Source organism: Trachypithecus francoisi, unplaced genomic scaffold, assembly GCF_009764315.1.
Source record: "Trachypithecus francoisi isolate TF-2019V2 unplaced genomic scaffold, Tfra_2.0 Lachesis_group3, whole genome shotgun sequence".
Lineage (NCBI taxonomy): Eukaryota > Metazoa > Chordata > Mammalia > Primates > Cercopithecidae > Trachypithecus > Trachypithecus francoisi.
This window is the reverse complement of record NW_022681468.1, coordinates 37432410-37456788: the sequence shown is the minus strand read 5'-3', so window position 1 is coordinate 37456788 and position 24379 is coordinate 37432410. Positions and strand designations below refer to the sequence as shown.

At 47.5% G+C, this 24379-nt stretch overlaps 1 protein-coding gene across 3 annotated transcripts in view; it reads right to left on the bottom strand.

The window, feature by feature from the left end:
• The window catches only part of TMEM229B (transmembrane protein 229B), a 48017-nt gene extending 26936 nt beyond the window's left edge, over positions 1–21081 (bottom strand). Inside the window, exon 1 of one of the 3 annotated variants that reach the window (XM_033187664.1) lies at positions 20804–21081. The gene's annotated coding sequence lies outside the window, so the exon portion shown is untranslated. Of the gene's footprint in view, positions 1–20442 lie in introns of all 3 variants that reach the window. The other 2 variants (XM_033187658.1, XM_033187661.1) reach the window with 2 other exon arrangements.
• Between the last annotated feature and the right edge of the window lie 3298 nt (positions 21082–24379).

The following is a 24379-nucleotide window of genomic DNA, read 5'->3' as shown; positions in this document are numbered from 1 at the left end:
GACCAGGCTGGCCTCGAACTCATGACCTCAAGTGATCTGCCCACCTCGGCCTCCCAAAGTGCTGGGATTACAGGTGTAAGCAACTGTGCGCGGCCTAACATTCAGACTTCTGACTTGCACAATGGCACCCAAGAGAAGAGCTACAGGAAGAGGCACAAATCTGGGGACCCACAATGGGCTGCCTTTTAGGTGCTCTAAGTCTGAGGTGCTGCAGGACATGTGGGAACAGTCAGTTTGGGACCCCAGCTGGATGAAGCACTGCAGAGGAGGAGCACACTGTGGAGAAGGTACATGGGGTGACATCTGGGGCTGGTGGAGGATGAGGTGCTTTGAAGGGGCCAGAGAGGCAGGAGGACACCCAGGGAAGCAGAAGCAGGAGAGTGCTGGAGGCCGTGATTAACTACAGATGTAAGCTGGCCAGGGACAGAGAAAGCTAAGCAGCACACTGAAGACCATGTGAGATGGAGGAGTGTAGGTCAGCACAGTGGCTCACGCTTGTACTCTCAGCCCTTTGGCAGGCTGAGGTGAGAGGATGGCTTGAGCTCAGGAGTTTGAGACCAGCCTGGGTAACATAGCAAGATCCCATCTCTACAAAAAATTTAAAAGGTAGCCAGGCATGGTGGTGCAGGCCTGTGGTCCAAGCCATTTGGGAGGCTGAGGTGGGAGGATCCTTGAGCCCAGGAGGTCGTGGCTGCAGTGAGCTGTGATTATGCCACTGCACTCCATCCTGGGCAACAGAGTGAGACCCTGTCTAGAATTTTTTTTTTTTTAAGAAGAAAGAAAAATGCTTCCTTTAGGCCAGGCGTGGTGGCACACACCTGTAATCCCAGCACTTTGGGAGGCTGAGGTGGATCACTTGAGCTCAGGAGTTCAAAATCAGCCTGAGTAATATAGTGAGACCCCATCGCTACAGAAAGAAAAGATGGAGGAGAACTGTGAGGGGAGCTAACTAAGATAGTGTGTGCGATGACTCTTGAGAAATTAGTTTGTGAAGAAAAAGAGAGAGAAAAGCTGCTGGAAGAGAAGCAGAGGTGAGACAGGTGTCCTCGCTCTCCCTCCCTCCTTTCTTCCTATTCTCTTCCCTTCCCCTTTTCTTTCTTTCTTTCTTTCTTTCTTTCTTTCTTCTTTCTTTCTTTCTTTTATTTTTCTTTCCTTCTTTCTTTTTGTTTTTTGTTGTTGTTGTTGTCTTTTTTTTTTTTTTTGAGCCAGAGTTTCATTCTTGTTGCCCAGACTAGAGTGCAATGGCACAGTCTCGGCTCACTGCAACCTCAGCCTCCCAGGTTCAAGCGATTCTCCTGCTTCAGCCTCCCAAGTAGCTAGGATTACAGGTGCCTGCCACCAAGCCTGGCTAATTTTTGTATTTTTAGTAGAGATGGAGTTGCACCATGTTGGCCAGGCTGGTCTCAAACTCCTGACTTCAGGTGATCCACCTGCCTTGGCCTCCCAAAGTGCTGGGATTACAGGCGTAAGCCACCGTGCCTTTCTTTCTCTCTATCTCTCTCTTTCAAGATAAGAGAGACCTAAGGATGTTTAAATAGTAAGGAGAAATCACAGCGAGGGAGACCTCGTGGATAGGGTATATGCTGTGGGCACACACGAATGCCCTGGATTGTCTGGGGTCGCGGGAGGGCAGCACAGTGGGCATCCGTCCCGAGGTTAGGCCAGAAGCATGTGTCATGGTCATCCCTTTTACAGAGAGGAGACCCAGGCACGTGGAGTTAAGTGTAACCTACCTAAGGTCATACAAATACTGAGACACGATAGCCCAGGCCGAGAACGCAGGTATCCCAGTTCTGGGCCCTCCTTCCAGTGCCGGGCTGAGAAAGAGCTGAAGGGCAGCTCTGCCAGCACCATGGTAGGTGGGGAATGCCACAGGTACTTACAAGTGGACACCTGGAATGCAATTCCCACACGGCCAACAAAATAACTCTCCCACATGACTTTGTAACGTTCTACTGGACATCACAGAGGTAAAATGTCCATTTATAATGATCTATATCAAGATTCGAACTCCCTTTCTAAAATAAACACAGCGGGGTTTTGCACGATTTTAACACATGCTGAGTTGTCTAGGAACACCACTAGCATGCAAAATGGAGGGGATACTGTACTCTGTGTTCTTTGGAGCTTTACCAGGAATGGCTCAGCATTTTGGAAAGTCATGTCAACCCCAGGAGCACCTCTCCTGGTATTTGAGTCACTCATACAATACACCTGTATCTTGTGGGTGTTTGTGGATGTTACATTCTTGGTGAGTCTATGCAAAGGTTCAAGCATCTGACTGCATCCTGCTGCCTTCTGTATGGTTGTGCCCAAGCAAGCACATATTAGAATACATAATGATGTATTGCTGGGGCTCAGAAACCAATACCTCCAGGTCTCTCTGACCTTCTCCCCACTACCCATCAACTCTCCCAAAGGAGGATGAAGTTCTCTGAAGTTCCTTTATCTGCCTAAGATGCAGATCCACCAAAGAGAACAATTGTTTTTTCTTCTCCTCTGTAAGACCAAGAATGTAACCACATCTGAAAACCACACCTGAACAGACCCTTTACAAGTTAATGTCTGTTCCCGATCCATTCGTTCCTCCCTCGTAATCTTTTATTACCCGTCAACAGAATTCCTCATTGCCCCTCTCCCATACCTGGTTTGCCAAGACGTTCTGTAAGCTTCTGAGCCACGATGGAGGGTGGGCAATCACTCTGTGGTTCTCCCTGTACACACATTAGTAGAGTTTATATGCTTTTTCTCCAATTAATCTGAGTTTTGTGAGTTGATTTTTCAGCAAACCTTCAGAAGGCAAAGGGGAGACTTTGCTTTGACCCCTACAGTATTATAACTAACTTTCTGTTATTTCTTTCTCCTTTAGAGTATGGTTGAGGCATTATACTGACTCTTAAAAACTTATATTTACAAATATTTACTAAATAAAAGACAAGGCTACCATTTCAGATAATGTGCCCTAAAAGCAAGGGAAACTGCAATGCCAAGAAAGACGAAGGAGTGAGCAGAATTAAGGTGGCTTCAAGTGATCAATCTCTCAGAATAAAGGCAATGTGTTTTGTTGTTGTTGGTTTTTCTTTTTTAAGACGGAGTCTCCCTCTGTCGCCCAGGCTGAAGTGCAGTGGGGCGATCTTGGCTCACTGCAGCTTCCATCTCCTGGGTTCAAGCGATTGTCCTGTCTCAGTCTCTCGAGTAGCTGGGATTACAGGTGCACACCACCATGCTTGATCTTTTTTGTATTTTTAGTAGAGACGGGGTTTCACCATGTTGGTCAGGCTGGTCTTGAACTCCTGACCTCAGGTGATCCACCCACCTTGGCCTCCCAAAGTGCTGGGATTACAGGCAGGAGCCACTGAGCCCAGCCAAGGCAATGGCTTTATTTATTGTATTAGTTATTTAATTTTAGAAACAAGGTCTTGCTCTGTTGCCCAGGCTGGAGTTGAGCGATGTGATCACAGGTCACCATAAACTCAAACTCCTGGGTTCAAGCAATCTTCCTGCCTTAGCCTCCCAAGTAGTTAGGACTACAGGCACATGGCCAACACCCAGGTAATTTCTTAATTTTTTTGTAGCTATGGGGTCCTGCTATGTTGCTCAGGCTGGTCTCAAACTCCTGGCCTCAGGTGATCCTCCTGCCTTGGCCTCCCAAAGCACTGGGATTATAGGCAGTGGCCACTGTGCCCCACTAAAGGTCTTTTATTGATATCAGCTGGGTACACAGACAATGTAGTCAACCTATGGAGCTTAAGAAAACTATTCAGTTTGGCACCTTTGGGAAATTTCATTTCCCTGACTAATTCAAATTACATTACATCTCAGCATTTTCCAGCGTAATGACAATAGGTAGAAGACCACAAGTTATCTGAAGAGGCCAGGGAAATCATAAATGTTTCAATGTCTGGAGGCAAAGATTGTTCAGATGAAGTCAAATAAATAGGTGCCAGGCTTGGTCTGTGGAATATCTTCCTTAATGGACAAGAAGATGAGTAAACAGTATGTAAGAGGATGCTTTAGTATATTTATGGAAAATGCTATATTGTGAGGAAGCATGGACAGGAATAGGGGTAGAGAAGTGATGATCCCAGAAGACCTCCAATAGGTTAAAAAGGCAGTGTCAGAAATACTTACGGCTCAGACTCTGAGAAGGGCTGGTTATTTAATGGTGGGGGATAGGCAGCCTCAATTCCCACAAGTATGACCACCACTGCTAAACAGGAACAAAGGGTAAACATATATAATATATATATATAATATATATATATATATGCCCTTCAGTTGAGGGGATAGCTGATTCATGGGTCCTCCACCATCTGAGGACACCTGGGGACTGGGGATTAAGGAGGGGAGTGGTCTCCTGGCCAGTGGAAGGTCCAGAAACAGGACTTTTTAGGCCTGGCTCTTCCATTGACACTTGTAACTCTCAGTCATAGCTCCTGTACAGTTTCTGCATCAAAAAAGTAAATAAGGGTACAGTCTCTGCCTCTAGTCCCAGCTACTCACGTGGGAGGATCCCTTGAGCTATGATCACACCACTGCACTCCAGCCTGGGCAACAGAGTGAGACCCTGTCTCTTAAAAAAGAACAAATAAATAAAAAACAAGAGGCCGTGTGCGGTGGCTCACACCTGTAATCCCAGCACTTTGGGAGGCCAAGGTGGGTGAATCACGAGGTCAGGAGTTCAAGACCAGCCTGGCCAACAAGGTGAAACCCTGTCTCTACTAAAAATACAAAAATTAACTGGGCGTGGTGGTGTATGCCTGTAATCCTAGCTACTCAGGAGGCTGAGACAGGAGAATCGCTTGAACCCAAGAGGCAGAGGTTGCAGGTGAGCTGAGATCTCACCACTGCACTCCAATCAGGGCAACAAGAGCAACACTCTGTCTCAAACAAAACAAAACAGCATGGTACTGGTACCAAAACAGAGATATAGACCAATGGAACAGAACAGAGTCCTCAGAAATAGTACCACACATCTACAGCCATCTGATCTTTGACAAACCTGAGAGAAACAAGAAATGGGGAAAGGATTCCCTATTTAATAAATGGTGCTGGGAAAATTGGCTAGCCATAAGTAGAAAGCTGAAACTGGATCCTTTCCCTACTCCTTATACGAAGATTACTTCAAGATGGATTAGAGACTTAAATGTTAGACCTAATACCATAAAAACCCTAGAAGAAAACCTAGGTAGTACCATTCAGGACATAGGCATGGGCAAGGATTTCATGTCTAAAACACCAAAAGCAACGGCAGCAAAAGCAAAAATTGACAAATGGGATCTAATTAAACTAAAGAGCTTCCGCACAGCAAAAGAAACTACCATCAGAGTGAACAGGCAACCTACAGAATGGGAGAAAATTTTTGCAACCTACTCATCTGACAAAGGGCTAATATCCAGAATCTACAAAGAACTCAAACAAATATACAAGAAAAAACAACAAACCCCATCAAAAAGTGGGCAAACGATATGAACAGACATTTCTCAAAAGAAGACATTCATACAGCCACAGACACATGAAAAAATGCTCATCATCACTCGCCATCAGAGAAATGCAAATCAAAACCACAATGAGATACCATCTCACACCAGTTAGAATGGCAATCATTAAAAAGTCAGGAAACAACAGGTGTTGGAGAGGATGTGGAGAAATAGGAACACTTTTACACTGTTGGTGGGATTGTAAACTAGTTCAACCATTATGGAAAACAGTATGGCAATTCCTCAAGGATCTAGAACTAGATGTACCATATGACCCAGCCATCCCACTACTGGGTATATACCCAAAGGATTATAAATCGTGCTGCTATAAAGACACATGCACACGTATGTTTATTGTGGCACTATTCACAATAGCAAAGACTTGGAATCAACCCAAATGTCCATCAGTGACAGACTGGATTAAGAAAATGTGGCACATATACACCATGGAATACTATGCAGTCATAAAAAAGGATGAGTTTGCGTGCTTTGTAGGGACATGGATGCAGCTGGAAACCATCATTCTCAGCAAACTATCACAAGAACAGAAAACCAAACACCGCATGTTCTCACTCATAGGTGGGAACTGAACAATGAAATCACTCAGACTCGGGAAGGAGAACATCACACACCCGGGCCTATCATGGGGAGGGGGGAGGGCGGAGGGATTGCATTGGGAGTTATACCTGATATAAATGATGAATTGATGGGTGCTGACGAGTTGATGGGTGCAGCACACCAGCATGGCACAAGTATACATATGTAACAAACCTGCACGTTATGCACATGTACCCTAGAACTTAAAGTATAATAAAAAAGAAAAAAAGAAAAAAAAAAAGGCAGAAGATGAAAAAAACAAAACAAAACAAAACAAAATCAAAAACACAACAGAACACCTTAGATTCCATTATTGTGCATTTCTGTGTTGCTTTTATGATTTTTCATGTGCATTTGGATATTTTTTAAAGTTTTAAAACATCCAGTCAAAGCAGCTATAGGAATTAACCAGCAAATTGACTCAAATGAGTAGCTGCATCACCTTCCAGATGAAAGTAGAGGAACAATGTTCATTTGGTATCCAAAGAAACATCCAGGTATAGGAAATGCCTCCAGGTATGCTTGGAGGTTAAAAATAATAATAATAATAACAAAGAAAATGCCTCTAGGAACCAGCTTCTCCGCATGAGCTAACTTGGCCTAGGGGCAACAGGTCCCAACTAGCTTGAACTGAAGTGCAAACCTCCAGCAAGTCCCCCCCGCCCTGAGGACACACCAGTTCATCCCAGAGTCATGGCAGTGGGGTTAGGAGAAATGGAGGGATTGACCCACAGGCTAGAACTAGGGTGAGACAAGATAGGCACTCAGCTCAGGCACAAAATTTAAGGGAGTGCCAAAATATTTACTAATCAAGATAAATGACATTTTATTATTTTCGTTTATTTATTTTTGAGACAGGGTCTTGCTCTGTTGGCCAGGCTGGAGTGCAGTGGCATGATCATAGGTCACTGCAGCCTTGACCTCCTGGACTCAAGTGATCCTCCCACCTCAGCCTCCCAAGGTGCTGGGATTATAAGCATGAACTATTCCACCCAGCCAAGATAAATAATATTTTTAAAAATCAAGTTGGTAAGCCATGGCCACAGGCTATAGTTACATTGGAGCCAGGGCTGAGATTAGGGACAGGCCAATGAGGCAGGGTCCCAGGTGAGGTTCTGTAATGTTTGAAGAGCCCAAAGACCTGCCCCACTCCAGTGCCAATGGCATCTCTGTTGAGGAAGGTCATATAGCACCAAAGTCCCCTATCTAAAACCCCTGGAATTCAGAATTTTAAAGATTTTAAAAAAGGTAATGTGGAGCACATATCATAAATTACATAATCCTCACAGCAGGGTCTGGGGCAGCACCCACTAATCAAGCACATTCATGTTTCTATGGTGACATCTATGAATATTCATACTGTGTGGTGTGAGCCTCTGTTAGACCAAGTCAGATTTTGCCGTCACTTGAGTGAAAGAAAAGCTTTTGGTTTTATAGTGCTTCAGATTTCAAAATTGCAGAGAAAGGACTGTGGGCCTTAACAGCATGACGTTAGGTCTCCCAAAGGAAAAAGGCAACAGGCTGGGCGCTGTGGCTCATGCCTGTAATCCCAGCACTTTGGGAGGCTGAGGTGGGCAGATCACCTGAGGTCAGGAGTTTGAGATCAACCTGACCAACATGGAGAATCACCATCTCTACTAAAAATACAAAAATTAGCCGGGTGTGTTAGCATGCGCCTGTAGTCCCAGCTACTCAGGAGGCTGAGGCAGGAGAATCACTTGAACCTGGGAGGTGGAGGTTGCAGTGAGCCGAGATCGTGCCATTGCACTCCAGCCTAGGCAACAGAGCGAGACTCCGTCTCAAAAAAAAAAAAAAGAAAGAAAGAAAGAAAAAAATGCAACAGATAGGACCCAAACTTTTGTTATAAATGTGTGCTAAAAAGAGAACTGCAAAGTCCTTGCTGGTGATCACCCAGAAGGTGATTTCTTCTTCTTCTTCTTTTTTTTTTTTTTTTTTTTGAGACTGAGTTTTGCTCTTGTTGTCCAGGCTGGAGTGCAATGGCATGATGGCATGATCTCGGCTCACTGCAACCCCTGCCTCCCAGGTTCAAGCAATTCTCCTGCCTCAGCCTCCCAAATAGCTGGGATTACAGCCATGCGCCACCACGCCTGGCTAATTTTGTACTTTTAGTAGAGACGGTGTTTCTCCATGCTCGTCAGGCTGGTCTCAAACTCCTGACCTCAGGTGATCCGCCCACCATCGCCTCCCAAAGTGCTGGGATTACAGGCATGAGCCACCGTGCCCGGCCCCAGAAGGTGATTTCTAAAGGTCAGTCAAGGCCAAAACAGAGTGATCACAGGCCTTATTTCCCAGCAGCCAACCAACTAACCTTATTAAATACCTTCTGTGTGTAAAACCTTGTACAGGGTCCTGAAATGTATTAAGGTACACAAAACAGAGTTCTAGCCTTCGGGAGCTTAAAAATCAGTGGAGACAATATGGCAAGCAAAACAACCATGGAATATTAAAAAACTGAAGGAATATCATCTGGACCCACCCCTTAAAGACGAAACCAACGTTCAGAGAAGTTGAGAGCCTTGCATAAGTTAGCAGACAAGCAGATAACCGCATGCTAACAAGCAGATAGTGGCACTGCACGAAGAGATCAGGATCTGTGTTTGCCAACTCTTGTTCACTGCCCTTTGCATAAACGCACATAATAATTGTGACCTGGTGATAAATGATAAGAGTAGTTAAAAGATCCTAACAGAAGTGGTTTTGTTTAAACGCACTTTTGCAGCAGAAATGGTCTCTGGCTTCTAAAAGGACTACAATTTGGGTAGGCAGCAAGGCAGGTGAGTGCCCTTCAGGCATTGGAACAACTGAAGCAGGGGTGGGTGTGTGTATGCCAGATTAGTTGTTCAAGTGGATTAGGCTCTGGGAAAGGGCATAGAAGGAGTTCCTGGGGGCGCTGGGGAGATACGTTTGGAAAAGAATGTAAAGGCTATGGAGAGCTTGAATGCCAGGGCGAAGGATGTCAATTATCTCCTAAGGTAGCATTTCCCATCCCTGCATGCCACCTTCATGACTCGGCATGGCTGCCCATTGCCCTACGGGAAATGACAGAGGGTAGTACTCTGGAGTACTCTGGAGTCAGATTAGTAATCTGGAGTCAGATTCTTTCCATTCGAATCCCGGCTTTGACACCAATTATGTGACTTGGACATGCTGCTTCACCTCTCTGCCTCACTTTATTTATTTATTTATTTATTTATTCATTCATTCATTGAGACAGAGTCTAGCTCTGTCGCCCAGGTTGGAGTGCAGTGGTGCGATCTTGGCTCACTGCAACCTCCGCCTCCCGGGTTCAAGCAATTCTCCTGCCTCAGCCTCCCGAGTAGCTGGGATTATAGACGCCCTCCACCACACCTAGCTAATTTTTGTATTTTTAGTAAAGACAGGGTTTCACCATGTTGGCCAGGCTGGTCTCGAATTCCTGCCTTTAAGTGATCTTCTCACCTGCCTCAGCTTCCCAAAGTGCTAGGATTACAGGCGTAAGCTACTGCGCCCGGCCTATTTTTTATTTATTTATTTATTTATTTATTTATTTATTTATTTATTTAAGACAGGATCTTGCTCTGTCACCCAGGCTGGAGTGCAGTGGTGCAATCTCGGCTCACTGCAGCCTCTGCCTCCTGGCTTCAAGTGATTCTCCTGCCTCAGCCTCCTGAGTAGCTGGGATTACAGGCGCCCACCACCATGCCCGGATAATTTTTGTACTTTTAGTCGATTTGGGGTTTCACTATGTTGGCCAGGTTGGTCTCAGACTTCTGACCTCAAGTGACCCACTTGCCTCAGCCTGCCAAAGTGCTGGGGTTGCAGGCGTGAGCCACTGTGCCCAGGCTCAGTTTATTTCTTTGTAAAATAGAGAGAAAATATAAGTACCTTCCTCATGAGGATTAAGTGAGAAATCATGTTTACTGTACTACAAACAGCAATCTGGCATTATAAGTTATCAATAAATGTCAGTTGTTGTCATTAACCTTTTCACTTAAGTCAGTTTTTTTTTCAGTTAAATATGTACTGTAGCCTTATTCTAAGCAATAATATCCACGAAATCACAGGCTTATTGTGACAATGATGGTTTTGATGATACACATATAACAAGATGTTAAATCAAAAAGTCTTAACTAAGGCAGCAAGATGCAACAGGTATAATGCGCGTAAGTGTGACACCAGAGAAGGACGCCCATTTTCAAAAGAGGTGCGCAAGGGCCCCTCTCTCAAGCTGAGGGTATAGAGGGTTAGAATGGGCAGAGAATGGGGAAGAATCTTTGTGGAGGAACTTTGGGGTTGCTGTTAGTGTGCTGTGATATCTCATCCTATCCCCATAGAGAACTGGCCCTCCTATCAAGTTGGTGAGAGGGGGATTCACCAGGACCGCTCAGGAAACTTGATGTCTGTCCCCTGCAACTGGGAGGACATGGTGGACTTGCACCTGACCACCTATTGAGACATCCAAAGGATGGGACACAAGTTGGCCATCTGCTGTTGGAGGAGCCAAGGGAGACTGCTGAGCTGGGGTCAGCCTGCCTTCCCAGGTTCACTGCGCCCAGGGATGTATCATTGTTTTCTTGGACCAATGTGGGCCACATGCACTAATGTGGGCTGGCTTGAGGTCAGAGCAGGTCTTCTCTGAGATGGCCCCTTGGGCAGACTGAAGGACCTTAGCTGAAAGAGGCTAGAGAGGTGAACCACTGGATTTCAGGGGCTGAGGAAGGAGCAATGATCTAGAATAGAGGATAATTTGCTCTTTTTTTTTTTTTTTTTTTTTTTTGAGACAGAGTCTTGCTCTGTCTCCCAGGCTGGTATGCAGTGGTGCAATCTCAGCTCACTGCAACCTCCGCCTCCAGGGTTCAAGCAATTCTTCTGCATCAGCCTCCCTGGAATTACAGGCACCTGCCACCACGCCTATCTAATTTTTGTATTTTTTTTTTTTTTTTTTTTTGAGACGGAGTCTCGCTCTGTCGCCCAGGCTGGAGTGCAGTGGCTGGATCTCAGCTCACTGCAAGCTCCGCCTCCCGGGTTCACGCCATTCTCCTGCCTCAGCCTCCGAGTAGCTGGGACTACAGGCGCCCGCCACCTCGCCCGGCTAGTTTTTTGTATTTTTTAGTAGAGACGGGGTTTCACAGTGTTAGCCAGGATGGTCTCGATCTCTTGACCTCGTGATCCGCCCGCCTCGGCCTCCCAAAGTGCTGGGATTACAGGCTTGAGCCACCGCGCCCGGCCTAATTTTTGTATTTTTAGTAGCGACAGGGTTTCCGCCATGTTGGCCAGGCTGGTCTCGAACTCTGACTTCGGGTGATCGCCCCGTCTCAGCCTCCCAAAGTGCTGGGATTACAGGTGTGAGTCACCTCACCTGGCTGATAATTTGCTCTTTTCAAGACAATAGAAGTGAGATATCCCAGCAATTGGGAGGGTAGGGAGGGTTCTCTGAGAATCTGATAAAAATATGCACCATGAAGCTGGAAACCAGCAGACAATGTACCCAGTGAGCACTTTCCTGCCCCTCCCAGTCCAGTGACAAAGGAGTAGATGTATTTTTATTTTATTTTATTTTTTAGTTTTTTCCATGAGACTCTTCTTCATAGATTGGGTATATTATGTACTTAGTTGAGACTATGCTTGTAAGACTTAAAGTGATCACAGAACCTTCTCCTATGAATAACCAGAAAAGTTACAGGGCCCAAGTTTTCACCCTAGACCAGGGAAAGAACTAATCCCACTGGATAAACATAAAGAGACAGTGGGAGGCAAAATTAAGTTGCTTGATGAGTACATTCCAATGAGTCATGTTTCTTTATACTCATTAGAAACATAGCTATTAAAATGAAATGTTTGTCCCTGTACCAAATGAAATCATCTCTCATCCCCCCGGTAGCATGGTACCACCATTAGAAATAATGGAGATAGGGAAATAAGAGCTGAGGAGAACATAAGATAGGCAGGGATGGAAAATATTGGTTTGGTGGATTCAATGGGAACTCATTTGCTCCTCAACCTTGAATATGATGAAATGAAAATAGAAGATGTACCAAGGAATGAAATAATCCAAGGGTCCTTAGAAAATGGCTTTGTTTGGACCAGGTGTGGTGGCTCATGCCTGTAATCCCAGCACTTTGGAAGGCCAAGGCAGGCAGATCATGAGGTCAAGAGATCGAGACCATCCTGGCCAACATGGTGAAATCCCATCTCTACTAAAAATACAAAACTTAGCTGGGGGTGGTGGCGTGCACCTGTAGTCCCAGCTACTCAGGAGGCTGAGGCAGGAGAACCTCCTGAACCCAGGAGGCAGAGGTTGCAGTGAGTCGAGATTGCACCACTGCACTCCAGCTTGGCAACAGAGCCAGATTCCATTTAAAAAAGAAATAAAGAAAGAAAAAGACTTGTTCAAAGGGAACTGAAGACAGCCTAGCCCTAGCCCAATTCCATGAACAAAGAAGACGTGTCCCCTGAGTTCCTGGGCTGAGTATATGGCTTAGCCTTGCCCTTTCAGGTAGTTAGGGCAACAGAGGGGGTATATTCTCACTAACATTGAGTTGCCCAGAAAGCATCAGCTACATTAGCCAGGTGCTAATATAGGTGGTGCACCTATAGTCCTAGCTACTCAGGAGGCTGAAGTGGGAGGACTGCTTGACCCCAGGAGTTCAAGGCTACAGTGAGCTATGATTGTGCCACTGCACTCCAGCCTGGGTGACAGAACAACATGCTGTCTCTAAAAAACAAAAACAAAAAAATACCAACCAGAGACCTCAAGTTCTGGAGACCCAAGTGGCAGAGGAGCAGGGATGGGGGAAGAATCCTGGACTGAAGCAGGCCCTGGAGTCCCCAGGGTCTCAGTCTTTTGCCCAAGCTGGAGTGCAGTGGTGCGGTCACAGCTCACTGCAGCCTTGACTTCCCGGGCTTAAGTGATCCTCCCACCTCAACCTCCCAAGGAACTGGGAGTACAGACATGCGCCACCATGCCTAGCCAATTTTGTGTAGAGATAAGGTCTCACTGTGTTGCTTAGGCTAGTCTTGAACTGGCAAGGGATTCTCTTGTTTCCGTCTCCCAAAGTGCTAGGATTACAGGCATGAGCCACTCTGCCTGGCTCAGTTTACGTTTTAAGACAAGACATGAGGGTTTCTCTCCATGACATTGGAATGGTGAGTATAAGGGTGTACAGACACCACCTCTCTGGTGCCCCACTGAAGTGGTTAAAAGAGTAATGACTGGGCTGGGCATGGTGGCTCAAGCCTGTGATCCCAGCACTTTGGGAGGCTGAGGCGGGCCTGAGGTTGGGAGTTCCAGACCAGCCTGACCAACGTGGAGAAATCCCGTCTCTACTAAAAACACAAAATTAGCCAGGTGTGGTGGCACATGCCTCTAATCCCAGCTACTCGGGAGGCTGAGGCAGGAGAATCGCTTGAATCCGGGAGGTGGAGTTTGCAGTGAGCCGAAGTCACGCCATTGCACTCCAGCCTGGACAACAAGAGCCAAACTCTATCTCAAAAAACAAACAAACAAACAAAAAGAGCAGTGACCAGACCTAGTCCCCCTTCTTGAGAAGGGACTTCCTCCAGCTCTGACTTTGTCCCTTAGCTTCCAATTTGGCCTCCTTCTCCTTTAACACCATCTCTTCCCTCCCAGCTCTGACTTCTGACAGTTCCAGACCAGCTGAGTTATTTCCTGAGAAAGGCTAGAACCTCAACCTTTCTCAGGAAAGCCTGGATCATCTGGTATTATTACCTGAAGAGATGTTATAGAATATCTTGTCCAAAGGATAAGAAAACTAAAAGCCAAAAAACTTACATCACATGCCCAGAGTCACTGAGGTACGAGAAGAACCCAAGTCTCCTGACCCCTTGCACACTGATCCATCATATGGCACCATGCTAGCTCTCCAAGAGACGTCAGCTCACCTTCCTTGGACCACCACCTCAACCCTCATGCCTCTTCCATGAATACTTCAAAATGATGGAAGAGGCCAGGTGTGGTGGTGCACCTGTAGTCCCAGCTACTTGGAAGGCTGAGGCTAGAGGATCCCTTGAGCCCAGGAGATAGAGGCTTCATTGAACTAGGATTGTGCCACTGCACTCCAATCTGGGTGACAGAGCAAAACCTTGTCAAAAAAAAAAAAAAAGGCAGAAGACAACTTGCTTGGAACAAATAAGAATGGATCCCAATCCACTAGCTGGTCACCTTTGAATGCAGAAATCAGTGGCTATACTTTCTCAGAAGAACAGGATATTCTAATGCTTGCTGTACTTTGCTCAGTGTAGCTGGGACCCCAGAGTCATACTCAGGTCTCCACAGCTGAATTATGATAGGCAGGGAAAGGCCCAGAAACTAGGTTGGAGGATGAGGATTGGGGTCAAGAATCTGTAAAGATAAGCTTCTATGACTAGTGACAGTAGGATAACAGAAAGAAAAATGTTGCCCAAACAGACCGTTAAGCAAGAGGAAAATTTTGGCATCAAAATTAAATGGGGTTTATGAGATATATTCCTATGCCAAGCAGAAAGCATGTTCCCTTTACAGTAACTCCCAGGCCATCTGGTCTACTGGTACAGACCTCTCCTTACTGAACATTCATTGAGATGATGTTTTTCAAATAAGAATCTGTACTTCTGTCTCCTTTTAACTAGTTGTGTTTAATCCACATCAACTCTCTCTCTTTTTTTTTGAAACGGAATTTTGCTCTTGTCCAGGCTGGAGTGCAATGGCACAATCTCAGCTCACTGCAACCTCCGCCTCCCAAGTTCAAGTGATTCTCCTGCCTCAGTCTCCCAAGTATCTGGGACTACAAGCACTAGCTGCTATGCACAGCTAATTTTTGTATTTTTAGTAGAGACGGGGTTTCACCATGTTGCTCAGCCTGGTCTTGAACTCCTGACCTCAGGTGATCCAACCGCCTTGGCCTCCCAAAGTGCTGGGATTACAGGCGTGAGCCACCACGCCCGGTCAATTCTCCTTTTTATATGTTAACCTATACTGCCTCCACTTTTACCCTCTCCCAAACATTTGTTCTATCATCTGATCCAAGCTTATAAAACATAATAGATTCAGACTGGCTGGGAAATGTGGCTCATCCCTGTAATCCTAGCACTTTGGGAGGCTGAGGCAGGAGGATTGCTTGAGGCCAGGAGTTTGAGGTCAGTCTGTGCAACAAAGGGAGTTATAGAGACTCTGTCTCCACATAAACAATTTAAAAAGTAGCCAGGTGTGGTGGCACATGCCTGTAGTTCTAGGGAGGCTGAGACGGGAGGATCGCTTGAACCCAGGATTTCAAGGCTGCAGTGAGCTATGACTGTGCCACTGCACTAAAGCCTGGGTGACAGAGAGAGACCCCATCTCTAGAAATTTTTTTTTTATTAAAAAAAAATGAATCAGATAGATCTCAGTTCAAGTCCCAGTTTAGACACTTACTAGCAGTATGATATGTGTGATCACTTTATCTTACAGAGCCTCAGTGTTTCCAGCTGTTAGATGGGTATAATTAATAGTAGCTATCTCATTGCTGTGAGAAAACAACATATGTAAATGCTTAGCCTAATAAATGGTGGCTGTCATTGTTATTGCCATGATCACTGAAGCCAGCTGAAGCTCTATTTGTGGAATTAAGTCTCAAAGGGCTGAAATGGGCTGTCCAAGGTCACACAAGTGAGTGAGTCAGGGAGGGATCCCAGATTTCCTGATTCCTGAAGCCTTTGCCAACCATCAGCTCACACACAAACGAATCATTGCCCAATGACCTAGAAATCAGGGTATCTGATCACATCCAAGTACCACAGCTGGTGATTTAATAAGCTCTCACCATGTGTGCAGGCTATATGAAAGCTTTACAGCATCTATAGGTCAGTGTAAGAAGGTCATCTCATTGCTTATGCCAAGACAAAAAAAAGAAAACAAGACAAAAATCTGGAACCTCTGCTTGTGTTTTGCCCAGTGGTAATGGTATTTCTTGTCCATATTTTCTTTAAGAAAGTAGATGAAAGTAAGACCAATGCTCTGGCCACCTTATTCCTGACTTCGAAAAGGCCTTTTTGATTGGGAACAAGGAGGAGAGAGATCCTAAGGACTTAGGGACTAAAATGGGGTTTGGCCAAGGACAGCAATGAAAAAGGAGATGGGGGTTGTCAGTGGGCTAAAAACAAGTCCCTGTCGGTGCTCTGAAGAATGGCAGTTATTGTCAGCAAGGTGGGCTTCTCGCTGCACCAGGGCCTGTCCCTCCACTGACTGTGCAAGCAATGAAACCATGGAGCCCCAGGAAGCACATTTTATCTTGAAGCATGAATCACCCCTCAGAAGTCTAGAAAAGAATCCTCTCTTTGTGGCCCTTCAATCTCCTTGGCTGGCATCCCTAGCTCCTCAGGGCTGATGTCAAGGCCTTACTAAAACTCAGGGTGAGTGACCTTTCCAATGGAAACAGATCATTCCAGAAGCTCATGTGACAGGGGTGCCTCTTAATAACTGAAAGGAAACAATGAATGAATGGGCCAGCTAGATGGCATTCGTCATTCAAGTCTAACTGCAAAAGCAGTCAGAAGTGGATAATCCAGTATGTTTTGAATGAGGGGCTTTTGGGAAGCAAAGGAGTGGCAGAAAGTGATCTCTCCCCTCATCTTTTCATATTTATTAGCTCTCCCTACATTAATTGAAAGCTGAAGTCTTATTGAAAAAAACAAAAAACAAAAAAAAAAACTGTCATGCTTCTAGAAGATGGAGCAACTGGAAGGAGCAATCTGAGGACCCGAGACCTGTCCGTGTAGACGGTTTGCCCTCATTTCAAAGATGCTGTCTTTTCTACAATACCAGCCACACTGGGAGGCAAGAATCCTGAAAAAAATATTAAACTCCCTACTGGGGAGCCAGCAGAGTAAAGGACGGTGAAAAGCTGGATGTTCAAAAACGCGAATTGTCAATGACTTTGGTTGCTCCTCAAACTGCCAGACTGGATTGTGATCCAAAGGTAAGTGCAAGCACCAAAATCAGAGGAGGGTGGAAAGTCACCTTTTAGAACCATCCTTTGAAGGAGCAGGGGGCCAGCATCACTCTGTCACCTCAACTCCACTACATTTATACATAGGGGAACTGATGTTAAAATGAACATGAAGTATAGCCTCACAGGGGAGAAGAGCCGAAGTCCACACTACGTATAAATGCAGCCTGATGAATGTGAGAACAGGGAAAGGAGCAAACCTTCTTTTCTAGCCTGGAAATGTGATGGTTGACTTAGCCTCAGTTCTATCTATGGATGTGTGTCTCAGGGTGCAAACCACTGCCTTTTCCTTGAATCACAGCAGCATGGGGCATCCCACAGCTCAAAGTCTGAGGCAAATATACATCTTGAACCAAACACCCTGGTATGTAAATTCTACGAGTGCATCTTTATCTTATAGCAGAAAAGTATGACCTATGGATCTACTCGGGTACTTGATTTTAAATGCCCTTAAATCCCAGGAAAGGAAAACTTCCCCAACACATGCATTCTCACACACCACAGCCAGCGTGCCAACTCTCAGTGGGACTCAGTTTCCCTAAGGGGAGCAAACCAAAAGTGCCCCCCTCATACCCCTTCCCTAGAAATCAGCTTTCACTTTACTTTTCAAAGACAAAGCCTGATTTCTGAGAAGTGATGTAGAGTAAGAAGAAGATCTGGCCAACAGAGGCTGAAATTCCTCAGCTCAGAACATGAGAATCCCGTCTGATATTCCCTCCTTAGCCAGGTGTTGCCACAAAGGGAGATAAGACTTTGCCAGGTCAGAAATTATCCTCGCCTTAAAAGGAAGGTTTCTGCAATTGAAAAACACACCCAAACCACCTTGTCTGTACATGGGAGGTGGGGAGAGGAGGGAGGAGAAGAGTAAAAGGATACAAACTTGAAAACAGCCAGGCTCTGGGAGGGTTAGCTATCCCTTCCCTCCCCTCAAGGACAGCCAGATCTGATATAGTTGCCGATAAGATCAAGCTGCCTCACTCTACTGCCCTTACCCAGGTCTCTCCTTATGACATCAGAGTCCCCAACATCATTGGAGACCCTCCTCAGAAACTAGAGGCTGACAGTCACTAACATTCTAGCTGGAAACTGTCTACCAGGAAAAAGTCCACCAGGAAGGAGCTCCTGGGAGGTAGGCAGAAAAAAACACTTGCTGCTTAAGTGCTGCAGCAAGAGCTTTTCTGATAAAAACTACACTTTTAAAACCAACACTGAGCTTTGCCTACCACAAAAGCTGTAATTTGGTCCCTTCCTGTAAAATGACACCTTTCCCTTTAGAAACAATATGTAAATCTGATACAACGAAAATAAACACAGTATAATGCTCACTAACTCATTTAATATCTTTCATTCAAGGACTTGAGGGTCTTAACTCACTTATAAATGTAATAATTCGTGCCTCATCACTTCAAAACAGGAAGTTAGGAGAGTATCAGTTTCCCATCTTAAGGTCAGTATATTTGAGGAACATGCCACAGAAAAGTCCATCCTCTCACCACTGGAGGCTCGGAGGTCGGGCCTCCATATCATCACTCTCAGCTCCGAATAAACAGCTTGGGATAAACCAATAAAGCCCCTCCTATGGGGCCTTGAGTGATAATCAACCCTGCCTGCCCTGTTAGAGTGGGAAGGTCCATAGGAGTGGGCCTAGCTGTGCTTCTCTGGTCTAGTACCTGCATCCGACATTAGCCACAAATTGCAGGGCCACAAATCTATAGCTCAGGGGACTCAGTTTTCTCCTGCTACTCCTTATTGGTCCTGGAACCTCCCTTGCTCCTGTACCTATAAGTGACCAAAATCAACACTAAAGAAAGCCTGTCGTCCCCACCCAACGCCTGCCACGCTCTCTCTCCAGTTGCCTATATCTGTCTCCAAACACAAAACTGAGGGATGGGGGCTAAGAGTCATCTCAGCGCACCCCTGAGCAAGGTGTCTCTAGAGCAAAGTGTTCTGGCAGGCCCACCCTGGCCCAAGCTACTTGTATCATTAGTTCATTCACACGAGCAGGCGGGAGAGTCCTCCACTAGTCCCCGGCCCTCCAGTGCCTTCTGTCTCACAGGCAAGCAGATGTATCTGTCTTCCAACCAGGGAAAAAATCTGAGCTCCCAAAGGGCTGTCCTGCCACAGGATAGGAGCTGGTGGTCACATGTAAGCCAGCTCAGAACTGGAGGCACCTTGTTCCTGGAGACACAAGGCCAAGGACCGGGGACCTGGAACCTGGCCCATTTGTTTTCTAGAGAGAAAGACACTGTAACACCCCCAAGGCAGGTTGCTTGGCCCTCCCTTGACCCCTCTTCCTGGTACAGCAGAGAGAAACCCAGGCCTCTCCATTACCCAAGGCTGATAGCCACGGCAACAGCTCACTTATTACTAGGGTGCTGAGAACACACGAGAATTGGTGAGCAGAGCCCCAAGGTTACACCAGCAGACAGCTCCCTGGGGTCCTGCTCTTTCCCTCCAGGGAGAGCCTTGAGCAGTGCCCGAACACCCTGCCCTCCTACCTCCAAGCTCTGTACCTAAGGCAGCCAAACACCCCCAGGGAAACCCTGGGGAAAGAAAGGAGACAGTCCTGGGAAGGAAGGGAAGGGGGTCGGTTTCTGACTGAGCATAGAAAGAGGGAAAGGAAGACACCTGGGAAAGAGGCCAATGTCTCCCTACCCTTGCCAGGAACCGGGCTGTAACACTTGCCATCTCAGCTAGGCATCTTTTACGGAGGACCAGAGATCAGGGAGGGCAGGTGAAGAGCTGGCAGCCAGGGGGCTGGGCTGGGCCCCAGGACACGGACCTGGGGAGTCGAGGGCGTCTAGGTGTGGGGTCCACCATCACCCAGTTTTTCCATGCACCCTGGGGAGAAGGCTGCGGGGTCCTTTTGGCAGCGTTCCCTTCCCTTCAGCAAAGTCCTCAGCTTCTAACTAGGAGGGTCCGTGGTTCCCACTCCAAAGCCCTGGCTCCCCAGCTTCCACCCAGACTGTCACCCCCTTCCAACCTCCCGATGTGGCCTCCTGGGTGCTCTCCGCCCGGAAGAAGAGGGGGTGTCAACCTTCCGCTGCCCCTCGCTTCCCCCGACACCCCTTTGTTTCAGGCGGGGAAAGTTGCCAACGCGCACCCCCTTCCTCAACACGCCCCCCTGTGCGCCCATCCCCCGCAGGGAATCCAAGCCCGGGCGCACCATCTATCTAATCTGCGGCTCGCTCTCGAACCGGGGCAGCAGCCTCGAAACCGAAAGCAAAGAGGAAGCGGGATCAGCCAGAGCCCCAAGTCCGGTCGCCCGGTCTTCCCCATCACCGTCCCCATCGCCCGCGCCCCCTGCGCTCGGGGCTGCCGGCCCCGCGCGGCCACCTCTCCCGGCGGTGGAAAGGCCTGTCTGCGGGCATTGGGGTACCTACCGGTGCGGGGCAGGGGCCGTGGGCAGGGGCAGGGCAGGGCCGGCCGCCTGCCGGGAGCAGGTGCGGCCAGGAGCGCAGTCTCCAGGGCTGGCTCCCGCTCCTCCTCCAGCGCTGGGACCCGGGGCGCTCTCCTGCGCCGCCTGCTCCCCGCCCCCAAACCCGGCGCTCCAGCTCCCCCCGCGCGGAGTTGCGGGCCGTGCCTCCCCCACGCCGCCTGGCACCCCCACGCCGCCTGGCACTCCCGCACCGCGCCTAGTCCCGCATTGTGTGTCGGCGTCCGCCGCGGCGGCGCGGGGGCAGGGGGCCGCAGCCGCCGCTGCCCTGGAGGAATGGAGCCCCCGGCGGCGGCGGCGGCACTCACCCATAGTACGGATGCGCTGCAAACTGCACATGCTCGCGTCTGACAGGCGCTCGCCCTGCCGCCCGGCTTAACTCCTTGCTCGCCCGCTCGCCGGCCCGGCCCGCTGTCCCCTCCGACCCCGCAGCCTCCCACAGCCCGGGGTCGGCCCCGCCACGGGCGTCTAGGAGCACGCCCCCTGCCTGGGCCGCGGTGCAGGTGGCTGCAGTGCAGGGCTCTTCGGCCCTCCCTGTCCTAACCAACCCACCTGCATTTGAGTGTCTGTCAGGCCCGGAGCTTGTAGCTGGGACCAGGCGTGCAACATCCACTGTGGGTATCATTGCAGGCCTGGGCTACCTGAGGGCCACGGACCACGTGGTATGGCAGACCCACCCACCTTGTGCCAGCACTGTGGACCCTGCCGTCAGTTCATGCAAACAGCCATGTAAGGTCGTTTGTTTATCCCCATTTCCAAGAAGGAGAAACTGAGGCCTATGGAAGTTAAGGAATTTGCCTAAGGCAAAGCTCGAACCTCTAAGGCTCATGATTTGCTTTATACCATAAAGATTACAGAGAATATGTTATTTCAGAAGTCAATCTAGATTCTTTTATTGGGAGGTGGAAAATAATGAATGTCATCTGGAAAGTCTGGAAATTCCACGATACTGAACACAGGAAATCAGCAGCTGAGGGCCCTGACTTGAGACAGGCCCCTCGGACTGGTCCTGGGTCCTGCAGAAAGGCTGAGCAGGGAGAGGGAATGACATCCAGCCCCCATTCCCACGCCAAGCCTAGGTCCTGGCACTGGGTGCCTCAGCCAAGAGGAAAGGGCATTTTGAAAATTTATAACACCCTCTGGGGGTGTCCTTTTGTCACTAACCCAGCCGGAGAGAGTACCCTTTCTAATTCTCTTGCAAACGCTTTGCATGCCTAGGCCTGATCTGAGGGGTCTAATGGCTGCTTTTCAACCTAGCGGGAGGGGGAAATGAGGAGAGGGATGACAAGAGAGGCTGAAGCTCTTTCCCCTTTTTGTAACATGCACCAGTGACAAAGAGCTCTCAGAAGTCCAAGGCAGCACAGAGTCTTCTAAGAAAAAGATCCTATGGTTCATCCAGCTGCTCTTGCCCCATTCTGGGCGAGAAACTAGGCTGCTTTCCTCCTGTCTGAACCTAATACGTAACCCTAATCTGATCCTGTGTCTTCCTCTAATTGCCTGATGGGGCCGTAGGTCTTCCACCAACCTCCTGTCCCTGGCCAGAATACTCAAAGATCAACCAACGTGCCTCTCAAAGCTGGGAGTAGGAAATGTGGACAAGGAATTTCTAAGTCCATCCCCATACATATCCTGTTCTTGGGCTGGTCAAGCCATTCTTCTCAGAAGGAAAGCAGTGGGTTTCTGATGGGGGCAGAGGGAGTCATGTTGGGTTCCTCAAACAAGTACAAGAAGTAGACAGCCATGTGCTACCAGTGGCAGGAACTCTAGACTTCCCCCTGAGTTTGCTTCCTTTTCTGTAAAATGGAGATATTGCCTCATTGTAAGTATAGTATAATGACCGAAGGACATCACGCATATAATATTCTCAGCACACAGTAGGCTTTGGATAACAGAAAAATTTGTTTTTTTGCTGGAGATAAGGCAGGAGAAGGGAGAGAGTCAGGGCCACAGGCAGGCATGTGGGCTGTCCCTAGTACACTGTCAGAGATGCAGGAGACAGTGTCTCAGGGACATGTTGGCGAGAAGCAGCTAGTCTAGCAGCAAGGTCTACCTGATGAAAAAGGTCATCCCCTGAGCCCCCTTGCCACGGAGGCATAGTACGCCTAATCTCCTTCTCTAGCTGTGGCCAGCAGCTGGCAACTGGCTCTCCCCGAGGCTCTGGGAGGCAGCATTGCGCAGAGGAAAGCACAATGGGCTGGAAAGGCTTTGGAAGATCTGAACTCCTGGCACCTTATGCATGAGGCACAGTAGGCGTGGGGCTCAGTGCTCACAATATTTTTAGGGACCCGCAAAAATGTTTGAATTTCTTTTAAACCCGGAAGCAAAAAATAAACATTGAAGTCAAAGAAAAATATTTTAATATATAATATTAATATTTTCATCCTTTAGCAGAGAAGCTCTATTGTAGAAGCCAAGATATCAGTTAGAGAATCAGAAAGAAGGGTTAGGAACTAAGGCGCAATGCATGGCATCATCCAGCCTCTACTTTCTCCAGATCTCCCATGAACTTAAATCCATGACCTGGGTTTTCCTTATTCTTTACTTTAGGGATCATTTCTTCCCAAAAAAGTTTAGATAGTAGTGCCTTACAATTGCCATATTTTCTCTCTCTGGGTAGGACAGCTATTTTTATCACCATTTTATAAATGAGGAAATTAAGGCTCAGAGAGGTTGTATGGTTTGGTCAAGGTTAGATTGCTAGTAAAGGCAGAATGCAGTTCAAACTCGGGTCTTCCGCTACCACTTCCAAGCTCCTTTCTATTTAGATCAAGAACATTTGACATAAGATCAGGCGTGCACAGGGTGGAGCAATCTGCTGTAGAAATGGACTTTAAAATAGCATCTGTAACAGTGAGGGCCCTCCCTGGCTTTTCACCCAAGGAATGCTGAAACTTACATACAGAATTGTGGGAAGGGGTGGGGAGGGTGACCCTGGGTGCAGGAGGCACAGTAATCATGGTTCTAGTGATTCAAGTACAGGATGAAGACGGAGGGGCCTGGGACAAACCACCCCTGCTGCACTAACACACACCAAAGGATACCAGCCCCTGCTTTGCCTTCGTGTCTTGTCAAAGCAAGAGGAGCAGTGCGGTGGCATGAGCCAGGAATAGACAGGCTTTGCTCAAGCAAACCTGGGTTTGAGTTCAGACTCTCCATCTTAGTTGGATGTCTTAAGGCAGTTCATTTAACTTTTCTCAGCCTATTTTTCTCATCTGCAAAATGGAAATGGCAATAATATCCAAGTCCAGGCCAGTTGTAATAGTAAGTAGGAGAATGCATATAAGGTACTTAGCATAGTGCCAGGCACATAGTATAATACATAGGTAATAAGTGGCAGTAGCTCCACCCTGTCATGTAAAGGCCCTGCCATGGTAGGCAGTGAGTGGTAGCTCCCTTCACATCTCTCTTCCACCACCCAGCAAGGACAAGAAGAGTCTTTAAAGTATCTTTATATCTCTAAAGTTCCTCGAACATGTTAGGTCCTTAGACATATATTCTGAAAGGCAAGAACTTTTCTGCCCTTCCCCCAAAGCAAACCAGCCATAAAGGGGTTGTTCTTGTCCCCCATAAGTAATTTTCTTGATTACTTTCAAAGGGAATCAGAAAAATTTCTTTATGCTTGTTAGAGAGGACTGGTTCCAGGGGGCTGCCCTCTGACCACAAGTCAGGAGAGATATGGCTCAAGAGGGTGATTCCAGTGGAGGAACTAACCTGCAGCCCGATCAGAAAGAGTCTGGGAGGGAGACAGAGCAGGGAAATGGGACATCAAGAGAAGATCACATGCAGTCTGTTGCAGATGCTATGATAAGAAAGCAAGAAGTGAGGTAGAAGCAGAGGAAGCATTGAAGTCGAAGCCAATCTTGAATTTGTAATTGCTTGGATCA